Raw genomic sequence first — 20,440 nt, 5'->3', positions numbered from 1 at the left:
GTGAGGAAGGAAGAAGGGTGCGGGGCACCTGGAGGGAGCTGCGCGGGGCCGGAGCTCCCACGCCTGAAGTCCCGAGGGATCGGGGACCGAGGGCGCAGTAAGGGTGTGGACTGGAGGAGGGCGGGGGAGAGGGGACGCGGGTGTCCACTCTGTTCGTGATCAGCCCCGACCGCTTGTGCGGCGTTGGGAGATGGGCAGTGTACTTTGTTGGATGCATCGCCCTGTTCATCCAAAATCTCTTTGAGGTCGAGATTACGTTTTTCATAAGGGCAAACGAGGCCCAGGTGGAATGAGTGATTCGCGTGCAGTCATCCAGCTAGTGAGGCAAACGTGGAAGCCAAAGCTTTTGCCGGTTTGCTTTTATTTTTTTAAATTACTTATCGAAGGCCAGCTATGTTCAGGACCCTGGGCTGAGACTAAGAATACAGAAATGAACAGGCTCGTGTCGTTCCTGGGCTCCAGCAGTAGAGGAACTCTTGGGGTGGGCAGGGTGACAACTAAGTAAGTATGATAATCAGTGACCTTTGAGGGCTTTTACTATGTAGTAACACAATTCCAAGTGCTGTACGTGAACTGTCTCCTTTAACCCTTTGAATAATCTTATGAAGTGAGTTCTACACTTACCTCAGTTTTACAGGCGCTGAAAGCAAGATATAAAAGAGTTTAAATAGATATGCCCAAGGACACATTATCTATTATAGTTACAGTCATACGCTATACTCTGTTGCCTTCCAAATGTGATGTGGTAAAACGGACTCACGCGTTGTCACCATGTAGTGGAGCTAATTTAAGGAATCCTTGGGCTGACAGTCAAGGTATAAGAGTGAATTAGGAGAGAATATGAAAGACATTGCTGGTAGATTTGCTTGTGCAAAAGCTCAAGTGGGAAAGAAGGCCTGTGTGGCTAAATTTCAGTGAGTAAGGTAGAGAGGAGTGTGAGATGAGGCTTAGGAGATGGAGGCAGATTTATCGTGGAGGCCTTTGTGTGCCAGATTAAGGATGAGGCTTTATCTTTAAAAAGACATGGAAGGATGTTAAGGAGGGAGGTCATAAGGTTGTATGTGTTATGCAGTGCATGACAGTGGATGCTGTCATGGATTCCACAACCTTGAACTTCTGCGATAATCCACCTTTTGAGTATTGTGCACTGCTGTCCTCATGTGTTTCCTTCTCGCTCTTCAGAATATCCATGTTTACCTTGAGATTTGAGATCGAGTGTTTCATTTGCATCCTTTTCCTTTCACTCAGTTCTACCTAAGGAGAAATTTTAAAACTGCATCTCTATTTATTTTTTTAATTTAATTTTTATTTTATTTTGAGGTATAGTTGATTTACAGTGTTGTGTTAGTATCAGGTGTACAGCAAAGTGGTTCAGTTATACAGACACATATATCCGTTCTAAAACTGCATCTTTTTTTTTTAAGTTTACTTTTTTTTTTAAAGTTCACCTTTTTTTTTTTTTTTTTTAATTTATGGCTGTGTTGGGTCTTCGTTTCTGTGCGAGGGCTTTCTCTAGTTGTGGCAAGCGGGGGCCACTCTTCATCGCGGTGCGCGGGCCTCTCACTATCGCGGCCTCTCTTGTTGCGGAGCACCGGCTCCAGACGCGCAGGCTCAGTCGTTGTGGCTCAGGGGCCCGGTTGCTCCGCGGCATGTGGTATCTTCCCAGGCAGGGCTCGAACCCATGTCCCCTGCATTGGCAGGCAGATTCTCAACCACTGTGCCACCAGGGAAGCCCAAAAACTGCATCTTTTTTAAAAAGTTTTTTTTTAATGTTTGTTGATTGCTCACAGTTCAGTCATTGAATATTTGTTGAGCATTGGCTTGATACTAGATTCTGGAGCTAAAGAGAAGAAAAAGCCATTTCCCTGTACTTGAGATGCTTTTGTTTTCCTGGGGCAATAGACGCATAAACAGGTATTTAAAATGCACTGTGGTCAATGCTTAATAGAGAAAGGAGCTGGATCAGGTTGGGAACAGGGAAGGACGGCACTTGAGGAAGAGGAAACGTGGAAAGGTGAGGATTTGCAGAAGGGCACGTTTGAAGACTGTTTCCATGGGGCTGGAGTTCTGGGTTAGTAGGTGGACCAAGATGATATGAGACTGGAGGGATTGGTCGGAGCTGACGGGAAGGGCCCTTGGATGGTGTGCTGAGGTTTGGGGCTTTTTCTTACAGGGAACAGGGGATGATGGAGGCCTTGTCATAAACACTTGACATTTAAAAAAAAATTATTGTGGTGGCAGCATGAGGGATATATGCAGTCAGGAGAAACCAGACACCAGAATACCACCTAGAGCATTGCAGTAGTTCAAGGCAGAGACGGTAAAGGTATAAATGAAGGTGGCACAGCATCTTGGAAAGACTTTGAGAAGCAGCAAAAAGGAGGGATGACCCTGAGAAACATAGACTGCAAGGGGAAGCCAGAGGGAGGGGGGCCTGCCATGGAGACAAAACAGAAATGGTCAGAGAGGCAGAAGGAAAAGCAAACTGCTGTCTTAGAATCCAAAGGGGAAGAAAGTGCTGAGGCGTTGAAAGCAGTTCAAAAGAGAGGTTAGAAAGTGGTTTTAAAATAGCTTAAAAAAATCATGAAGTCTTAAAAATGGGCCTTTGTGACCAATGTGAAGGCAAGCAAGGAGAAAAATCACCTCATTTTGAGCAGCTCACACATTGTTATAGCATCAATTAACACAAGACAGTGTTGAGTATGCTAAAGTAATTTGAAGAATTAGATTTGATTCTAGAATGGTTTGATATCATTGCTTAAGCTTTGTGTATGTTATATAGTTTGGAGGATACAGTAATAATAGTTAACATCTGTTATGTGTCAGGCCCTGTTCTTAGTTCTTTACGTATGTCATTTCAGTTAATCCTCAATTACTCTTATGATGTAGGTCCTACTATACCCACATTTTAAATAATAAGCCTTGTTATGTGCCTTGTATGAGAACAAGTACCCCATTTTACTTTACTTTTTGTTGTCTTTCTTGACTTACTCTTAGGCCTCTCTGGCAGAAATACTTGTTGAAAGTGTGTTGTTGAATGTAGAAAAAAACTCCCATCTAGACTGCAGGCCGGTGATGAAACATGGTTGAGAAGCATGTGAATGAGCACAGCCAAACAAGAGCTGAGCTGGTTATTAGGAGACGTAAGAGCGTGCCGAGTTGAAAGATCCCCATGACTTTGGTTGAATCCTCTTCCCTCCAAAAGAAGAGAAAGGGTGGAGTCGAGCAGATGCTGCACTTCGAGAAGAGGTAGTTGAGTGAGGAAGTTAAGAATCAGCAGTAACTGTCGGCAGCGAGAGGTCGCGTCGACATTTTCTTGCCCCGTGAGTCAGCGAAAGTGGGAGAAAGAGTAGATACCACCGGACAAGCGTTTGAGGAAAGTGGCATCATTTTTGAGAAACCTAGGTTTTAGCCAGGGCTGAGATGTGCAAAGATCTTGTAGCAAAGTAAAAAATACCGGAGGGCTTCCCCCCTGGTGGCGCAGTGGTTGAGAGTCCGCCTGCCGACGCAGGGGACACGGGTTCGTGCCCCGGTCCGGGAGGATCCCACGTGCCGCGGAGCGGCTGGGCCCGTGAGCCATGGCCGCTGAGCCTGCGCGTCCGGAGCCTGCGCTCTGCAACGGGAGAGGCCGCAACAGTGAGAGGCCCGCGTACAGCAAAAAAAAAAAAAAATACCGGGAAGTTTGGTTGCATGTTCCAAGGGACACAGTGGCAGGGGTTTGTGAGGGAAGACGAGTGATTTCAGGGGGTTCGGGGCCTGAGCAGGTAACAGTAGCAGCGGAGTACGTGGGGCAGAGAAGTTAATTCTCTCCTTTTTGCCCCCGTGCAACCTCTACGCCCTTTACCATAACCTCTAGCACTCAGTTGTGTTGATCTGTGGCCACATCTATCTGTTTCTCTCCCACAAGCTCCTACAGCCAGGGGCGATGTCTTACACATTATTGTATCTGCACCTTGCACATAGAAAGCACCCAGTAAATGTTTATTAAATGAAAAGTGGGGGGAAAATGGATGAATGGATACTTGTGCCTAATAGGTAAGACTGACTAATATGGTTGGGAAATAGGCTGGAGGTAGATATGGGCGATCCAAGATAACTTATTTGGAGAAGTTTCCAGAAGCACCTTCCTGGGCCTGGAGCCCAACCTGAAAGCTCAGGACTGTACGCCAAGGCCCTAAATCCTTGTCTGGTTACAGTTATGCCCTTTCCCCTGGGGCTAGACTCAACAAAAACTGGCATCCCACCACAAAGTCTACAATTCTGACATCCTCGAACATCAGGAGTGTGTGTGTGTGTGTGTGATGTGCCCAGCCTTCCTCTCCCCCACCAGCTACCAATTCTGGCCCACTTGGCCTCTCTCCCTCCCAGCCTCTGTGGCACTTCTTCTCAGCCAAATGGATTCTGTAGAGCTTTGAAATCAGAATGGGGGGATTTGGAGAGGGGCTGGCGGCAAGGGTAGGTAGTGATGGTTTTCCCTCGGCGTTCAGGGTGGAAGAATGAGAGATACGGGAGGGAAAGTAATTCAGTTGGTGTGGGAAGCTTGTAAGACATACTCTCTTCAAAGTACCTAAAACTTAGAATGTTGTATTAAGTGTAAATTTCAGAAATTGCTCCCCTACAAAGTTTGGCAAGGGCGTACACATCTCAACTAGGAAGAAAGTTACTGTGTTTCAGAGGACCTGAAAAGAATCTACAGATTATAAAGAGTACATCCAGATCCTCTTTAAACTATCTAAGTTCTTACAGTGTTGGGAAAGGTTCAATGTGCTTAATTTAAGATAAATCCTATTTACACATTTTTCTTTGCAAGTCCCTTTATAAGTGTTAAGAGATGGAGGAATCCATTACATCAAGTTTATTTGACAGACGCTTCTCTTTAACCCTAAGAGATGTTTCATATTCCTTCTGAAGTACTTTGCTGACTCTGACTTCAGTTGGAGCTGCTTTTAAAAGAGTGTCCTCTGATTATGAAAAGCTGGGTTTTGATAGTACTTACTAAAGTTGACTCTTTTGAATCCAGGAGTTTTGTTTTACTGTTTTACATCTGCATTGCATCAGACACAGCTGAGGTTAGCGTTCCATTTTTCCATGCTTTCATAGCCCTGTTTCAGGTTTGTGTTTTTAGGAAGCGGTTTATATTTTCAGCATAGTCTTTATTCATTTGCCTGTGGAGCATGCCTCTTGTAGATTATATGCAATGAATTTTAAATTCTAGACCTGTTTCTTTTACCCTTCATTTGCCAGCCCACATGTAGGAGCATAGAATCATTTTCATATTAACTAAAAAATGTAATTCAGAAAGCGTTTCTGCCAAAAACATTGTACAGCGCCTTACAAAGCCTAATATATTATACCCATATGCTGGATGTTTTCTATTTGGATGCTGTTTTCGAATACTACTGTCAGTGTTCCCTTCACTGGCATGAATAATTGAGAAGGGAAGTTTTTGTATTTTTGAAAATTCAAAAATTTATTCCTTGAAGACAAAGACTTGAGAGAAAATTTGCCTATATTCCAAGCACACTAGAAGGTTATCTCAAAAGCAATTTACATTAATCTTAGTTGGAATCAGAAAGCTGAAAAAGACAGCCTAAGTCACTCTGATTGTATGACTGGTTTATTTCACTGTTTTTCTTTCTAGAAGCAATGCATGCTCACTGCAGAAAATTAGAAAACAACAAAAGGCAAAAAGAAGGGAATGGAGAGCAGAGATAACCACTGTGAATGCACCAGATCTGAGACATTCTTTTATATGACAGAATATATCTATTTATCATTCTGAAGAAAATAGAGTGACTCCATTTTCTAAGTGAGCTGGGAAGTTTTCTCTTGGCTTTTTTCATGACCATGTTATTACTTAATAAAGTATGTCATTCTGAAGCCTTAGAAAACACCCTTCCTTTACTTCTTCAAGAGCGGTGAATTACACGTAGGCCATTTACTCAACATTTTTCATTCTGTCAGCATGGTTGGATGCCAAATGGCTGTTCTAATTTTTGAAGGTATGTTTTTTTGGTACTTGGCCAGGGAAATCATAACTCTTAAAATGCTCCATAACCCTAACCATACAATTGGATTTATGGATAGATATTATGTTCCATGTTTTGTTGTTTTCTCACTGTTTTAGTGTCTGGGATTGATGCCAAAGGCTATTCAGCCTCACTCCATTTATTAAATTAGAGTGTACAACTAAGTTTACACAATGGAGTTTAGATGGGAAAAAAAGACCTTGTTTATCATTCTACTTAGGTATCTTTACATCAGCGAGAAAGGAAAGTATTATTTCTAAAATATCTCAGTGAAATCTCCTGAGAAATAGGGTATCATAGTTAACGGAAGTAATTACCCGACGCCTGAGCCACAAGAACTCCTTGCCTTATTCCAAAACATCTTCTCTACTGCTGCCAAAGATGTTTTGTCCCCTAAAACTCAAATCTGTGACTTCCCTCCTTAAACCCCTTCCCTTGCTCCTGGTTCCTGCCCTTCAGGATTAATTCCAGACTCTGTCCAATGGCAAACAGGCCTTCAGTGATCTGACCCTCAACCTTATGCTTAAATCCTTTACACTAGTCATATTAAATTACTTGGAATTCTCTGAAAATGTCACTGCTTTCACGCCCCTGCACTTTTATTCCTGTTTCCCCCTCTTTGTGGAATGCTCTATTGCACTGTCTCAGCTCAGCATCACTTCCTCTGTGACGTCTTGCCTGACTTGCTCTGCGCACCCCCTTTCTGGGAGAGGGGACCCTTTGTGCCCCTCACATATACATACTTGTTTCACTGCATCTGTAACACGTTGTTGCACTTGTTTGCACATGTGCCTCTCCTTGTCTTTTTCAAAGCTTTTTAGTCTGCAAACCCCATTCACCATCTTTTGGGAGCTGATAGATCCTTTTGAAGTTTTCATCTTTCTTTAGGAACATTATAACAGCCTTTCAGCTTGACTGCCCCCCTCCACTCTCCATGCCATCTCCAGAGTACTCTAAGCTCAGTAAATGATGGCTGGTGTTTCAAAGGTCTGATGGGGACTGGGTGGATTTAGCCTCAGGGCACGATTAACATGGGTGTAATTTATTTCCTATATCAAGATTGCCTTGACCCTAGCGCCAGGGTCTGTGAGAAACTAGGCGCGGTATCAGGTGCAGACAGCCGGAACTTGCATGGGTTGGGCATTCAGGGGTGTGTTACTGGGGCTTCCTTGGGGTCCTGGCTCAGAGTGGTAATGAAGTCAAAAGACACTGTCCAGTGACCACAAGTAGTAGCAGAATTCTCTGTTTGGAGCTGAGAGAGACGTACAGTATGGGAAATACATAGAGCAACAGGAATCAGTCTTTTCAAAATATATTCCCTGAGAATCTGAAATTTCAAAATACTGTAGTTTGTGTGTGATTACTTGGAATACAAAGTAATTCCTTTGCCACTGTATTTATTAAAGGATTGTTTTGAGACATTTTCTAAAAGAAAACAGTGATTCAGAATGTATAAATTCGTATTTCTGCCAACAATTAAAATTGATCTGATGGGTTAGAAGTGATGGCTCATTCATTGTCAGTTTAGTTTGTGTCTTCCTGATTGCTAGTAAGATTAAGCAACTTTTCATGTTTATTTATCATTTAGATTTGCTTTTCTGGAAATGCTTGTTCACACAGTCTTTGCTCATTTTTCTACCGAGTTTTTCTTCTTCCTATAAATTTGTAGGTGCTTGTTATATACTATAGATATTAACCTTTGTCTTACGCATTACAAAGATTTCCCACAATCTGTTGTAATATTTTTCTTTTGTTTATGGTATCTTTTACCTAAACATTTTGAATAAATGTCTCTTTTCCTTTACAACTCTCTGCTTTAACTGTTTCAGTTGAAAATGTTTCCCTGACTCCTAGTGTATAAAGTTATTCTCAAATTTTATTCTAAAATAGTTTTTCACATTTTGCTTTTAATTCATATGGAATTTAGTTTTGAATATGGATTAAGGTAGGAGTCTGATTTTATTTTCCTTTAGAGGCTATGTTAAAATCTTGCTTGTACTAAGATACATTTTGAGCCTCTCCATTCTAATGATCTAATTATTTTTCCAAATAACCAAATTAGGTAACATTCATTGGGCATATCTGTGCCAAATACTGTCCTAAGCACTTTACATATTTCAGCTCATTTAATTCTGGCAGTAACATTGTAGGTCAATTTTATTATTCCATATGAACTTTAAAATGCTTTTATCAAATAAAAAGAAACCGTCGGAATTATGATTAGAATTACATTAGATTTGTACAGTAATTTTGGGGAAATTAACATGTTTTGTATCCTTCAATAATATTTTGTAAATTTTATCATATATCTTAAACCTGTCTTGTCAAATTTAGCCTTAAGTATTCTGTACTTTTATCACTATTAGAAATGGAATATATGTTTTTTTCATTTTCACTTCTCTCTGGCTATTCCTATAAGCATTCTTACTGATGCAGTAAGGATAGTGTGTCTATTATTCAGCTTAGGGTAAATTATGCTGCAGTGGCAAACTGAATTCTTGGTAGTATAGAACAACAGATAATTTTCTGCTCACGCTACGTGTCCACCACAAGCTGGCAGCATCTCCTTCACATCATCTTCACCCTGGGACCCAGGCTAATGGAGTAACTGCTGTCAGGCACATTGCAGCCTTGGGGTAGAGAGAAAGGAATCAAGGTACAGCGTCTTCTGGCTCATAAAGCTTCTACAAAGAAGTGCCCCATGTCACACCCCTCCCCCCCCTTACATTTTTTAAGCCAAAGCAAAGCACAAGCCCGTATCTGACACTGAAGTGTCAAGGATGCATAATCCTCCCACAGGGAAGGGCCCTTCAAGTCACAATACCAAGCCTGACGTCAGTGGGATGGAGATGAGTAATACTCCAACGTGAAGGGCAGCAAATGTCCTGATCAGTAACACAATGTATCACAGTGTTTGGTTTTTACATTGGCAAGATTGAGAAATCCTAGAAAGTGATACTTAGGTGATAGATATCACTGTTCAACAATATCCTGTCCCTGTCTCCTTCCCAGTTGGTAAGATTATACTTCCTTGTCTCTTAAAATTATACACAGCCATCTGACTGATCCTGGCCAGTGAAAATATGAGTGGAACTGATGTGTTTCACTTTGCCTGGAAGCACTGAGGAGCTGGAGACTGATTCCCCACATTATCTTCCCTGCCATGTTGGTTGTGGAAGTATGTGTTGATGCGGAAGTACCAAAAGACCAATGCAGCTAGAATGCTGGGCCATCGTATAGAAGACAGATGCCTTGCATGCCACCCAGGTGAAGAGCTTATGATTTTAAGTTCTGAGATTTAAGGGATTTTATTTGTTTTTTGGTTTGTTTGTTTGTTTTACTGCAACATAGCCTATCCTATCCTGACTAATACAACATACCTATTTTACATATTTTAACAAAAAACGTGTGTGTGTGTGTGTGTGTGTGTGTGTGTGTGTGTGTGTGTGTGTGTATTCATTGATCCATATTGTTATGTAGGACAGAGTTCTTTAAGGATCGGTCCAGTGATTTGGATGCCATAATATGGCATAAACCACATTCATAGGGCATCCTATACAGTTTCCAGTTTGGATTTCTCTACCATGGATCAAGAACTTTAAAATACTTGTAGGAAAATAGAAATACAGAATCTTACAACTTCCCCTTAATCTTTTATAATTGTCACACCCAAACCAACAGCATTTTTTGTAACTTTGTTTAATCTTTCTAAAGCAGACAACTTAGTTTTCATAAAAACAATTCATTCTTTTCACATTATTGTTTATTGGATTCAGTAATATTTCTTTAAATTACTTATTTATAATAATAGTACAACTGTTGTAAAAATGTTTAGGAGCAAGCACAACTGGATATTAGTAAGTGTACAGTCAACTGGTGAAAGTGGGATAAATGGTTATTTCACAAGGTGAGAACATTTATCTTGCTGTAGCTAATAATCTGTAGGTTTTACAGATGAAATTGAGAGCCTCATAAGTCCCAAGGGTCATTTAAAGAGAAGTGAATTAAGAGAGCTTCTGTACTCTTTGTACTATATTTATATGCGTGCAGGTACTAATTTGTATATGTATGTGTCTCTGTCTGTTTTATTTATCTTGTGTCCAGCCACATTACTCAATTATCTTATTAATTCTAGTATGCTTTTTTCTTTGTTTGTTTGGCCGTGCCCCGTGGCATGTGAGATCTTAGTTCCCCAATCAGAAATCGAACCCACGACCCCTGCATTGGAGGTGGGGAGGAGTCTTAACCACTGGACCACCAGGGAAGTCCCTTTATTTTTTTATTTTTTAAAAATTTTTTGTAGTATGCTCTTTTAAAAAATTTTTTTTAATTTTTTTTTTATACAGCAGGTTCTTATTAGTTAACTATTTTATACATATTAGTGTATACATGTCAATCCCAGTTTCCCAATTCATCCCACCCCACCAACCCTACCCGCCGCTTTCCCCCCTTTGTGTCCATACGTTTGTTCTCTATGTCTGTGTCTCTATTTCTACCTTGCAAACCGGTTCATCTGTACCATTTTTCTAGATTCCCCATATATGTGTTAATATATGATATTTGTTTTTCTCTTTCTGACTTACTTCACTCTGTATGACAGTCTCTAGGTCCATCCACATCTCTGCAAATGACCTAACTTCGTTCCTTTTTATGGCTGAGTAATATTCCACTGTATATATGTACCACATCTTCTTTATCCATTCATCTGTCGATGGGCATTTAGGTTGTTTCCATGGCCTGGCTACTGTAAATAGTGCTGCAATGAACATTGGGGTGCATGTGTCTTTTTGAATTATGGTTTTCTCTGGGTATATGCCCAGTAGTGGAATTGCTGGGTCATATGGTAATTCTATTTTTAGTTTCCTAAGGAACCTCCATACTGTTCACCATAGTGGCTGTAGCAATTTACATTCCCACCAACAGTGCAAGAAGGCTCCCTTTTCTCCACACCCTCTCCAGCATTTGTTGTTTGTAGATTTTCTGATGATACCCATTCTAATGTAGTATGCTCTTTTTAAAAGCATTATCTTGCAGTCTCTAAATAGGTTATCAGCAAAAGATAATTTAATCTCTTTTTCAAATTTATGTTATTTCCTTTTCTTACTGCCCTTGTTACAACCTCCAAAACGATGTTGAGTAAATAATGGTGATAGCAGGTATTAAGATTCAGGTCCGTCTAACTGAATTTTGGTCAAAAGAATGTGAGTGGAAAAGATTTGCCACACTTCCAGTCCTACCTCAGCCTGCCATGTGGTTCTCCACTCTGTCTTCCCTTCTCTGCCATTCAGATGCAAAGGACTTCGTGGAGAACCCTGAGGTCCTCTAAGATGGCAGAGCTACTGATGGAAATATCCTGGGTCTCTGAATAACTGTCTGTAGGAGAGCTGCATTGCTGACCCACATTGGATTATGATGTGATGAGAAATCATTTATTATGTGAAGCCACTGAGGTCTGGGGCTATTTGTAAGATAAGCAAGCCTATGCTAGTAGTACATCTGCTAATAAGAGTTTAGGTAGAGTTTATATTTGAAATGACTGCTCACCTTTTTCAGATGGCTTTTAATCATCTACTTATATAAACATTTTCTCCATTAATTTGTTGGTACAATGAATTATGTTGACAGATCTCTTAATATTGAACCTTTCTACTTCCTTCTTTAGAAGTAACTTGTCTATCTTTGGCACTTTGCTCTTTCATTTAAAGTTGAGTTAGTTAAAGAGGTTATTTGGATTTTTATTGAATCTTTAGAGTTTGGGGAAGATTGACAACTTTAATGGAAAAGATGGAACTTCTCCATTCATACAGTATATTCTTCATTAGGTGTTTTTACATATATTTCCATAAGTTTTTATAGCATTCAACATGAAGTTTCCTAAATATTTGTGCTAGGTTTATTCCTAGATATCTTATTTTTTGTGCTATTGTAAATGGTATCCTTTTAAAGTTAAAATTTACAGCTGTTTTGCTGGTATGTAGAAATGCAAAGAAATGCAATTAACTTTTGCCTTTGACCCTATATCTAGCAACCTTGATAAATTTTCTTATTTCTTATAAGAAATAAGATTCTTTGAGTTTTCTACATAGGCAATCATTTAACTTGTAAATAATGATAACTTGGTTTCTTCCTCTCCAATCCTTATACCCCTTTGTTATTTTTCTTGATGCTCTGCAATGACTAGAACTCCAGCACAGAGTTGTCAGGAATGGTAATAGCTTATCTCCTTGTCTTAGTCCTTATTTTTAAAGGAAATGCTTTTAACGTTTTTACTGTGGAGTATTATATTTGCTGGAGCTGTTTTTGCAGATATCCTTTGTTAGGTAGGCTAAGGATGTTCTATTCCTTTTTGGCTATGAGTTTTCCATTTGTTTCTATTATAAATGCCTTGTAAATTTTTTTTGAATGCTTTTTTAATCTCTTTTGAAATGACCTTGTTGTTCTCCTCTTTTAATCTGTTAGTATGGTAAATTACATTAATAAATTCTCTAATGGTGCAACAATTTTCCATCCTCGGAATAAACCCAACTGATCATTATTTTCTTACATATATAGTTGCTAATGTTTTGTTTAAGATTTTTGCATCCATGATCAAGAATGAAGTTGGACTGTAACTTTTTTCTTGTCTGGTCTTTGTATAAAGTTATACTAGACTCATAAAATTAGTTAGGAGATGTTCCTCCTTTTATATTCTCTGAAGGAGTTTAAGATTGGAATTATCCATTCCTCGAATCTTGGTAAGTCTGCCTATAAAACTGCCTGGCCCTGGTGTGGGAAAAATTTCCTCTGTGTGAAAAATTTTAACTATTGATAAAATTTTATGAATGATTATAAGCTAGGTGGTAATCAAGTTACTTAACCAATTAGGATGGTTGCACTAATCAATCAGAAATGACCCTGGCCCTGAGCAAACTGTATGATCATACAGTTGCATATAAGCTAAGTATCAGCCCTTATATTTTAAATTTCAGATTTACAATTTCTTCTTAAGTCAGTTTTGTAAGTTTATGTTGCCAGGAATTTCTCCATTTTATTTAAGTTTTAAGATTTATTGCTAAATTGCTTGTAATGTTTTATCTGTGTAATTTCTGTTATATTTTTGACTTCCTTTTCCATTCTTAAAATTTTACCTGCTTTTTCTCTTTCTTCATTAATTTGCTAAAGGTTTGTCAGTTTTATTAAAATTTTTTCAATGAGCCAACATTTTGCTTTGTTGATCCTTTCTATTGAATATGTTTTCTGTTTTGTTAATTTTTGCTCTTATTTTTAATTATTTCCTTTATTCAATTCTATTTAGATTTGGGGGGTTATTTTTGTAATTTCAACTTTTTTATTAATGTAAGTATTATAAAGCTATTCACCTCCTCCATCTACCACTTGAGCTGTATCTCACAAGCTTTCCTATATAATCATTATTGTTGGTTCTAAGTATTTTCTAATTTCCCTTTGCTTTCTCTTTTGTCCCATGAACAATTTAGATTTGAGCTTTTAAATTTCCAAGTCTTTTTGTTTTTGTTATTAATCGTGTAATGGTCAGAGACTGTGGTCTATGAGATAGTGATTCTTTGACATTTGTTGAGATTTTCTCTGTGAGCTAGTATATTGTCAGTTTTTATAATTGTTCCTGTGAACAGAAGTGTATTCTCTAGTTACTGGGTACAGGCATCTGCATATGTTCATTAGACCTGGTTTGTTTATAGTGATGGTCAAATCATTCATATTCTTACTGATATTTTTATCTTGTCAACTTGTGACAAAGACTTGTTAAATTCTACCTCAGTAATGGTGTATTTGTCCGTTTCTTTTTCTTGTTTTGTCATTTTTTGTTAGATATTTTTTGAAGCTATGCTATTAGAAGTATGCAAGTGTAGAATTGTTTCCATCTCCCTAATGAATTGGACCTTCCTCAATAGGTAATGAACCTCTATCTCTAGTATTGCTTTTTACCTTAAGGTATTTTTTACTTATCTGGTAATATATTCACACAAGTTTCCTTTTGGTCAGTATTTATTAAATGTCTTTCTATCTTTTTACTTTCAACTCGTTTATGAACTTATTTGTTTTATGTCTCTCTCATAAACAACATGTAGCAAGATTTTGCTTTTTATCCAATCTGATAAAAAATTTTGTCCACTAACCCTTATTCTTTTTTTTTTTTTTTTTTTTTTGCTGCACGCGGGCCTCTCACTGCTGTGGCCTCTCCCGTTGCGGAGCACAGGCTCCGGACACACAGGCCCCGCGGCCATGGCTCGCGGGCCCAGCCGCTCCGCGGCACGCGGGATCCTCCGGGATCGGGGCACGAACCCGCGTCCCCTGCATCGGCAGGCGGACTCTCAACCACTGCGCCACCAGGGAGGCCCCACTAACCCTTATTCTTATTTTAATATATTTGGATTCCATTTCTACCATATTTTATGAATTCTGTTCTACTTTTTCTATATTCTTTTTTTATCTCCTTGAATGTTTTTTTGATTAAGTTTCATGTTTTATTTTTCTCTTATCTGTTTTCTCTTAATCTGTTTTTCCCCTTTATTTGTTTAGCACTTACACCTTTGTTTTTTTTATATTTTATGGGATGTCCTAGACTTTTTAATATACATATGTGTATGTGTAATTTAGTAAAGTGTATAACTAATCAAATGTGTAATTTAACGTCTTAAGTTAGTCAGTGTTTTACCCTCTTGAGCAAAGTACAGACGTTTGAATGCCTTATTTCTATTATCTCCTTCCTACTTATATGCCATTTTTTACTAGCATTTTGATTCTGTATTATTTCTTAACCCCATAATTAAGACATTATTATTGTTATTTAACACAGCCAGTGATTGTTTAGATTCACCCATGTATTCATCATTTTCTTTGCTATTTTGGATCTCTGACCTTCTTTCTGGGATGAGTTTTCTTCATCCTGACGTACATCCTATAGAGATTTCTCTGGTGAGTGATAGTAAACTCTCATTTTGTAAATAAATGTTTTTATTTTGCCCTCATTCTTTTTTTAAATAAATTTATTTATTTATTTATGCTTGCATTGGGTCTTTTTTTTTTTTAGTTTATTTTTGGCTGCATTGGGTCTTGGTTGCTGTACGCGGGCTTTCTCTAGTTGTGTTGAGCGGGGGCTGCTCTTCGTTGCAGTGTGTGGGCTTCTCATTGCAGTGTCTTCTCTTGTTGCGGAGCACAGGCTCTAGTTGCGCAGGCTTCAGTAGTTGTGGCTCACAGGCTCTGGAGTGCAGGCTCAGTAGCTGTGGCACACGGGCTTAGTTGCTCCGCGGCATGTGGGATCTTCCCGGACCAGGGCTCAAACCCGTGTCCCCTGCACTGGCAGTCAGATTCTTAACCACTGCACCACCAGGGAAGCCCTGCTCTCATTCTTGAAAGGTAGTTTTGCTGGGTATAGAAATTTAGGTTGTCAGTTATTTTCACTCTGCATTGAAGATATTATTCCACTACTTTCTGGAATCCATGTTGCTTTTGATAAGTATGCCCAAAGTCTGTTATTCCTCTGTGAATAGTCTGTATTTCTCTCTCTAACTGCTTTTAAGATTTTCCCTTTGTCTGCATTTGACCACAATGTGTCTTGGTGTGAATGCCTTTTTATATATCCTGCCTGAAATTTGTTAGGCATATTTCTATACTAAAACAGGGGAGACACTCAAAAAAAGTCACATTTACCCTTGCCTATCCTTCCCCCCACTGCCACCACCTCCTTTGAACACAGTTATGAGATCTGGAGCTGTGAGAATCATCTTCAAATCATGAGGTTACAAACACAAGAATGGAGAAATTGAAGAGAAAGAATCCATGTCCTTGATAACCTCACTGAGCACTGAATTGCCTACCTCTAGGCTTCATGCTATAGTAGGAAAATAATTGCCTTTTTACTTAATATGTACTCTTTAGTCAGGTATTCTGTTACATTCAAAATTAATCTTAAAACATGATCCTTTATTTCTCCTGTGAAGTGCAACAAACATTGTAACAGAATAAGTGCTCAGTAACATTTTTCAAATGACTACTGATCATTTTGTATCATGTACATGGAGAAATCTGTGTTTTGTCTTGGAAAATTTCTGAAAATATTGATAAATTTGATTATATTTAAGAATTTTTCATGAAAAACCTATAGGTGACCTACAGATCAATTTTTTTAAAAAGACAAACTAATATCAAATACCTGCTAAAGTACCAGTCAGTGTTTCTTCTACTACACCATAGTTTGTCAGACTTAGCTGGAGTTTTAGGAACCAGAAATGCAGTCTAAAACATGTGAAATACATGACTCCTGTGTCATTAGGTTTGGTCTGTACTCATTGAGACAAATCATTCATTCTTAGGGAGGAAGAGGCAAAACAGATGAAAATCCAGATTAATCAGAAGATCTGGCTTGAGGGAGTTGCAGGTATAAGTGGGGATGAGGAGGAAGGAGAGAGTGAGATAGAGAATGAGAGATAGATCATTTACCCCTTTACTCTTCTTCTCTCTCCCAATCAGCTCAGCTGTCTTTTAGAAAGTAGACATGTCTTTTGAGAAGGAGCAACCTGCAAGTGAGCTGGAAGCAGAGATGCCATTGATTGACCTGTGGAAAGTTCTCCTGTTCATCCACTGCTAACTGCATTCTGGGAATACCGACTGCATTATTCAGGTGTGGTTTCCTGAGACAGAACGTGATTGTGTACTGCAGTAGGACACCTAGTGCCCGTGCTCCAGGGAAGCTCTGAAAGCATTTATTAACCTCCTTTCCCCATCACGCAGACATACTCTCCCAGAATCTAAAGAGCTGGGCTACTTTACTACAAAAATTCAAATATACTTGAAAAGCTTGTTTCTCTACTTTGAACACTGCTGGGTTTTTACCTCATTCAGTGTAAGGAATCCCACTTGAGGTTCTACACAGAAAGAGAAGTTCCGATGGTCACGGCAGTCACTGTAGACTCAATCATGTTTCTGTAATGAAGATATGAAGCTGCAGTCTGGCTTGGGGTTTGAGAGCTGGTCCTATAGTTGACAAGATTCCCTCCCCGATTCTCCAGGCCCACCCACCTCATGATCCCTGATCGACAGAGCCCAGGCTTCTTAATGGGTCAGAGTGTCATACACATCTTTAAACAATCAAAATGGTCATATCTTAAAATAGGAGAAACAGCAGCCCAGCCGAACACTCCCCAAGCAACCATCTCTGTCCTGAGGAGGGTTGCAGCTTGACCTGCTGGGGAAGAGAATGGCTGCCAGTGGGGTGTTTGGATTTCCTTCTATTTCCACTATGTCCTGGTCATTAAAATGGGGGATCTCCGCAGAGTTAAAGGTTATTTTACACAGGAAGCAGATTCAGTATTAGTACAACAAATGTCTTCCTTTCTCCAGCCATGGAAGAACTCCACTCAGAGGGAGTCGCAGTAACTCAGCATCAGCCCTTTCCGCTTGGATACCAATAAGTCCTGCACTTCAAAATTGCTGACCTAAAAAGGATACTTGAGAAGGAGCATGTCTTTTTTTTTTTCTTTTAATTAAAGAAGGCAACACCAGAAGCAGTCTAACTTCCTTGTTCACTTAGATGCATGCAAAAAAGAAAAGTGAGTCACTCTGAGTTTCTAACTTTAGTATATAGAAACAAAGCACTGAATCATAAAACTTGTCAGGGGAGACCTAGATATAGTTTTATCTAGGTAATGTTCATATTGACAGAGTCTGAAATTCTATTTTTGTGGTAGAGTTATGGAATTGGGGCTACAAGTGTCTACTCACCAATAATTTGCAGATCAGGATGTGACTATAAAAAACTTTCCAATAAAGATATGGCAGGGCCATCTCATAGCACAGTCTACCTTCACTGAGTCAGCCATACTCAGGCCAAAGCTTTTCCGAATCCAGAATTGCAAAGGAACTATGAAATCAACTTTAGGAAAAGCATTGTAGACTTAGTCCAAATATTAATGTTAATCATGCTGTGTATGAAAGGAAGGGTTTTAAAAAATCACTTATTCAGTCAATTGGAAACTAAGTAGAAACCTATGTATGAAACATATTTAATAGATAGGATCCAAGCTCAAGTCTTTCTGCAAACCAAAAACAACTCTCTTGGAACCCTGATCTAACAGAATTAGTCTACCCCAAATAATTTATCCTATTTCCTCCCTTTTAAAATAACTAGTCCCCTGCCCTGTCTTCAATACTTTTAAAACTTATTATCTCTCATAGATATGAACTACCTTTCCAGCTGTTATGATGGGTTTGTAATTACAAACTGTCAATCAGCAATCACAAACAACTACTAATAACAATACCATGAAATAATTTTTAAAACAACAATAACAACCGAGCTTCCTGACTTCACCATTCTGCCATAATGCCCATTAAAGTAAACTAAGCAGGGCCTCCCTGGTGGCGCAGTGGTTGAGAGTCCGCCTGCCGATGCAGGGGATACGGGTTCGTGCCCCGGTCTGGGAGGATCCCATGTGCCGCAGAGCGGCTGGGCCCGTGAGCCATGGCCGCTGGGCCTGCGCGTCCGGAGCCTGTGCTCTGCAACGGGAGAGGCCACAACAGTGAGAGGCCCGTGTACCGAAAATAAATAAATAAATAAATAAAATAAAGTAAACTAAGCAAAACAAAGTAATCTGCTGATTCATTGCATTCCTAAACCATGATTCGGGGAGTATCTGGTGTTCGGAATATTTGCATTACTGCTCTGCCAACCAGGAGAGGGTTTTTTTGTTTGTTTGTTTTCTGTAAGATTTCCCAGAGTCATGGGATATTTATCACACTGCAGTTAAATTCAGTCCCAGGTAGGGTTCTGAAGAATGATTGGACCAGCAAAACCCTCTTCAGTATGAATGTTCTGTCATGTCTGCATTTGTCGGGATCACTCTCTTTGCTGCAGGACCTTCTTCCTTCTTCCACCCCTTGCAGCATGAGGCTGTGGACTGCCCCCTGAGGAGCACTCTACTAAGAACTTCCAGATCGTCCCGTGAGACTATAGCAGAAAGGAACCAAGGTGAAAAGAGAGGTGGTATGGGATTTCCCTCAACTACTGCCTAACGTCTTTTAGGCTTCTTGTAAGTGATTTAGGGTCTTGGACACGACCCTAAATCACTTACAGGTGATTATAACAACAGTATTATAACAACAGTTACCACAGAATGCCAGGCCCTGTGCTGAGCCCCCGACCTATGTTCAAACCTTGCAAGTTCATTCCTATTAACATTTGCCATTTTGCAAATGAGCAGATGACGGCTTAGAAAACTTCATTGCCCAGATCTCGTAAGCCAGTGACAGAATCAGTTTGTCAAGCTCTAGAGCTCAAGCTCTTAGCATTTTGCTATACTTCCTGGGTAGAAAATTCAGCCACAATGCCATAAAAAAACAGAAATCACAATCTAGCCACATGCAAAATAAATATTAGTTGAAAGATTTCATAAAAAATAGCAAGCATATTTTGAAGCTCTTTGGAGAGGACACATAGGAGATAAATGAAAAGAACTGTCGTTTCTCTTTGAGTAGTGTTTTTGCAGCATTTGGTAGGGCTCACCTGATAGCTGCAGATTGGAAACAGCCTGATATTGCACCATCTAAAGTTGCTTCAGGGCTTCCCCGGTGGCGCAGTGGTTGAGAGTCCGCCTGCCGATGCAGAGAACGCGGGTTCATGCCCCGGTCCAGGAAGATCCCACATGCCGCAGAGCGGCTGGGCCCGTGAGCCATGGCCACTGAGCCTGCGCGTCCCGAGCCTGTGCTCCGCAACGGGAGAGGCCACAACAGTGAGAGGCCCACGTACCACAAATAAATAAATAAATAAATAAATAAAGTTGCTTCAGCTGATTACAATGGCTTCATAAAAGTAGGGTCCACCGTTATACAAACTCATCTCTTAACGGCCACCACCAATTGAACTGAGAGTGTATTTCCATCTTATCCTATACTGACATGTCAGTCCATAAGTGACTTAACTAGTATTACTGACTTAAAGAAAACCCAGATCTGTAGGTACTTAGGGAAAAGGGGCTTTCATGCTCTAAAAGCCCATTTCTTCCCTTCTTTATTAAAGGTAGCATCAAATCAGCACAACATGAGAGGTGCATTGAACTTGGAAGCAGCTGCATTCCATGATGGATACAGAAGCCCATTCAATTAATTCCTACTCAGTGCTGCACTGATTACATATTGCCCATACACAAAATAAAGGAAAGCCCAAAGTATTCTCTCCCCCATAATTTTAAATAAGATTGAAAGACGTGCCCCCAAAATGCCATTGACTTGATTCATGTACTGCCTTCAATCAAATCTCAGCATTCCATTCTAAACACGAAGTATATATTTTTAGCATCAATAAGTAAATTTTCCAGCTCTGTGAATGTGAGGGGTGGGAAGTGTTTATCTTGTTGGGGTCGGGCAATGGAGACTTCTCCTAGCCTCCTTCAAGTAGC

The 20,440-nt window shown here is 39.7% G+C and overlaps 1 long non-coding RNA gene across 5 annotated transcripts; it reads left to right on the top strand.

Annotated features, from left to right (window-relative positions):
• The first annotated feature begins 6 nt into the window (after positions 1-6).
• Positions 7-18,632, top strand: LOC132477555 (uncharacterized). 5 transcript variants are annotated; one of them, XR_009530289.1, is made up of 7 exons: positions 7-103; positions 9,084-9,296; positions 13,857-13,939; positions 14,845-14,963; positions 16,361-16,425; positions 16,518-16,668; positions 17,388-18,632. It is a non-coding gene; the product is annotated as an uncharacterized LOC132477555 (long non-coding RNA). The 5 variants fall into 5 exon arrangements; XR_009530291.1 differs by lacking the exons at positions 13,857-13,939; positions 14,845-14,963; XR_009530290.1 differs by lacking the exons at positions 13,857-13,939; positions 14,845-14,963; positions 16,361-16,425 and having other exon boundaries at positions 7-97.
• The last annotated feature ends 1,808 nt before the right edge of the window (positions 18,633-20,440 follow it).

This window comes from Mesoplodon densirostris, chromosome 17 (genome assembly GCF_025265405.1).
Source record: "Mesoplodon densirostris isolate mMesDen1 chromosome 17, mMesDen1 primary haplotype, whole genome shotgun sequence".
Lineage (NCBI taxonomy): Eukaryota > Metazoa > Chordata > Mammalia > Artiodactyla > Ziphiidae > Mesoplodon > Mesoplodon densirostris.
This window is presented reverse-complemented; position numbering and strand designations above follow the sequence as displayed.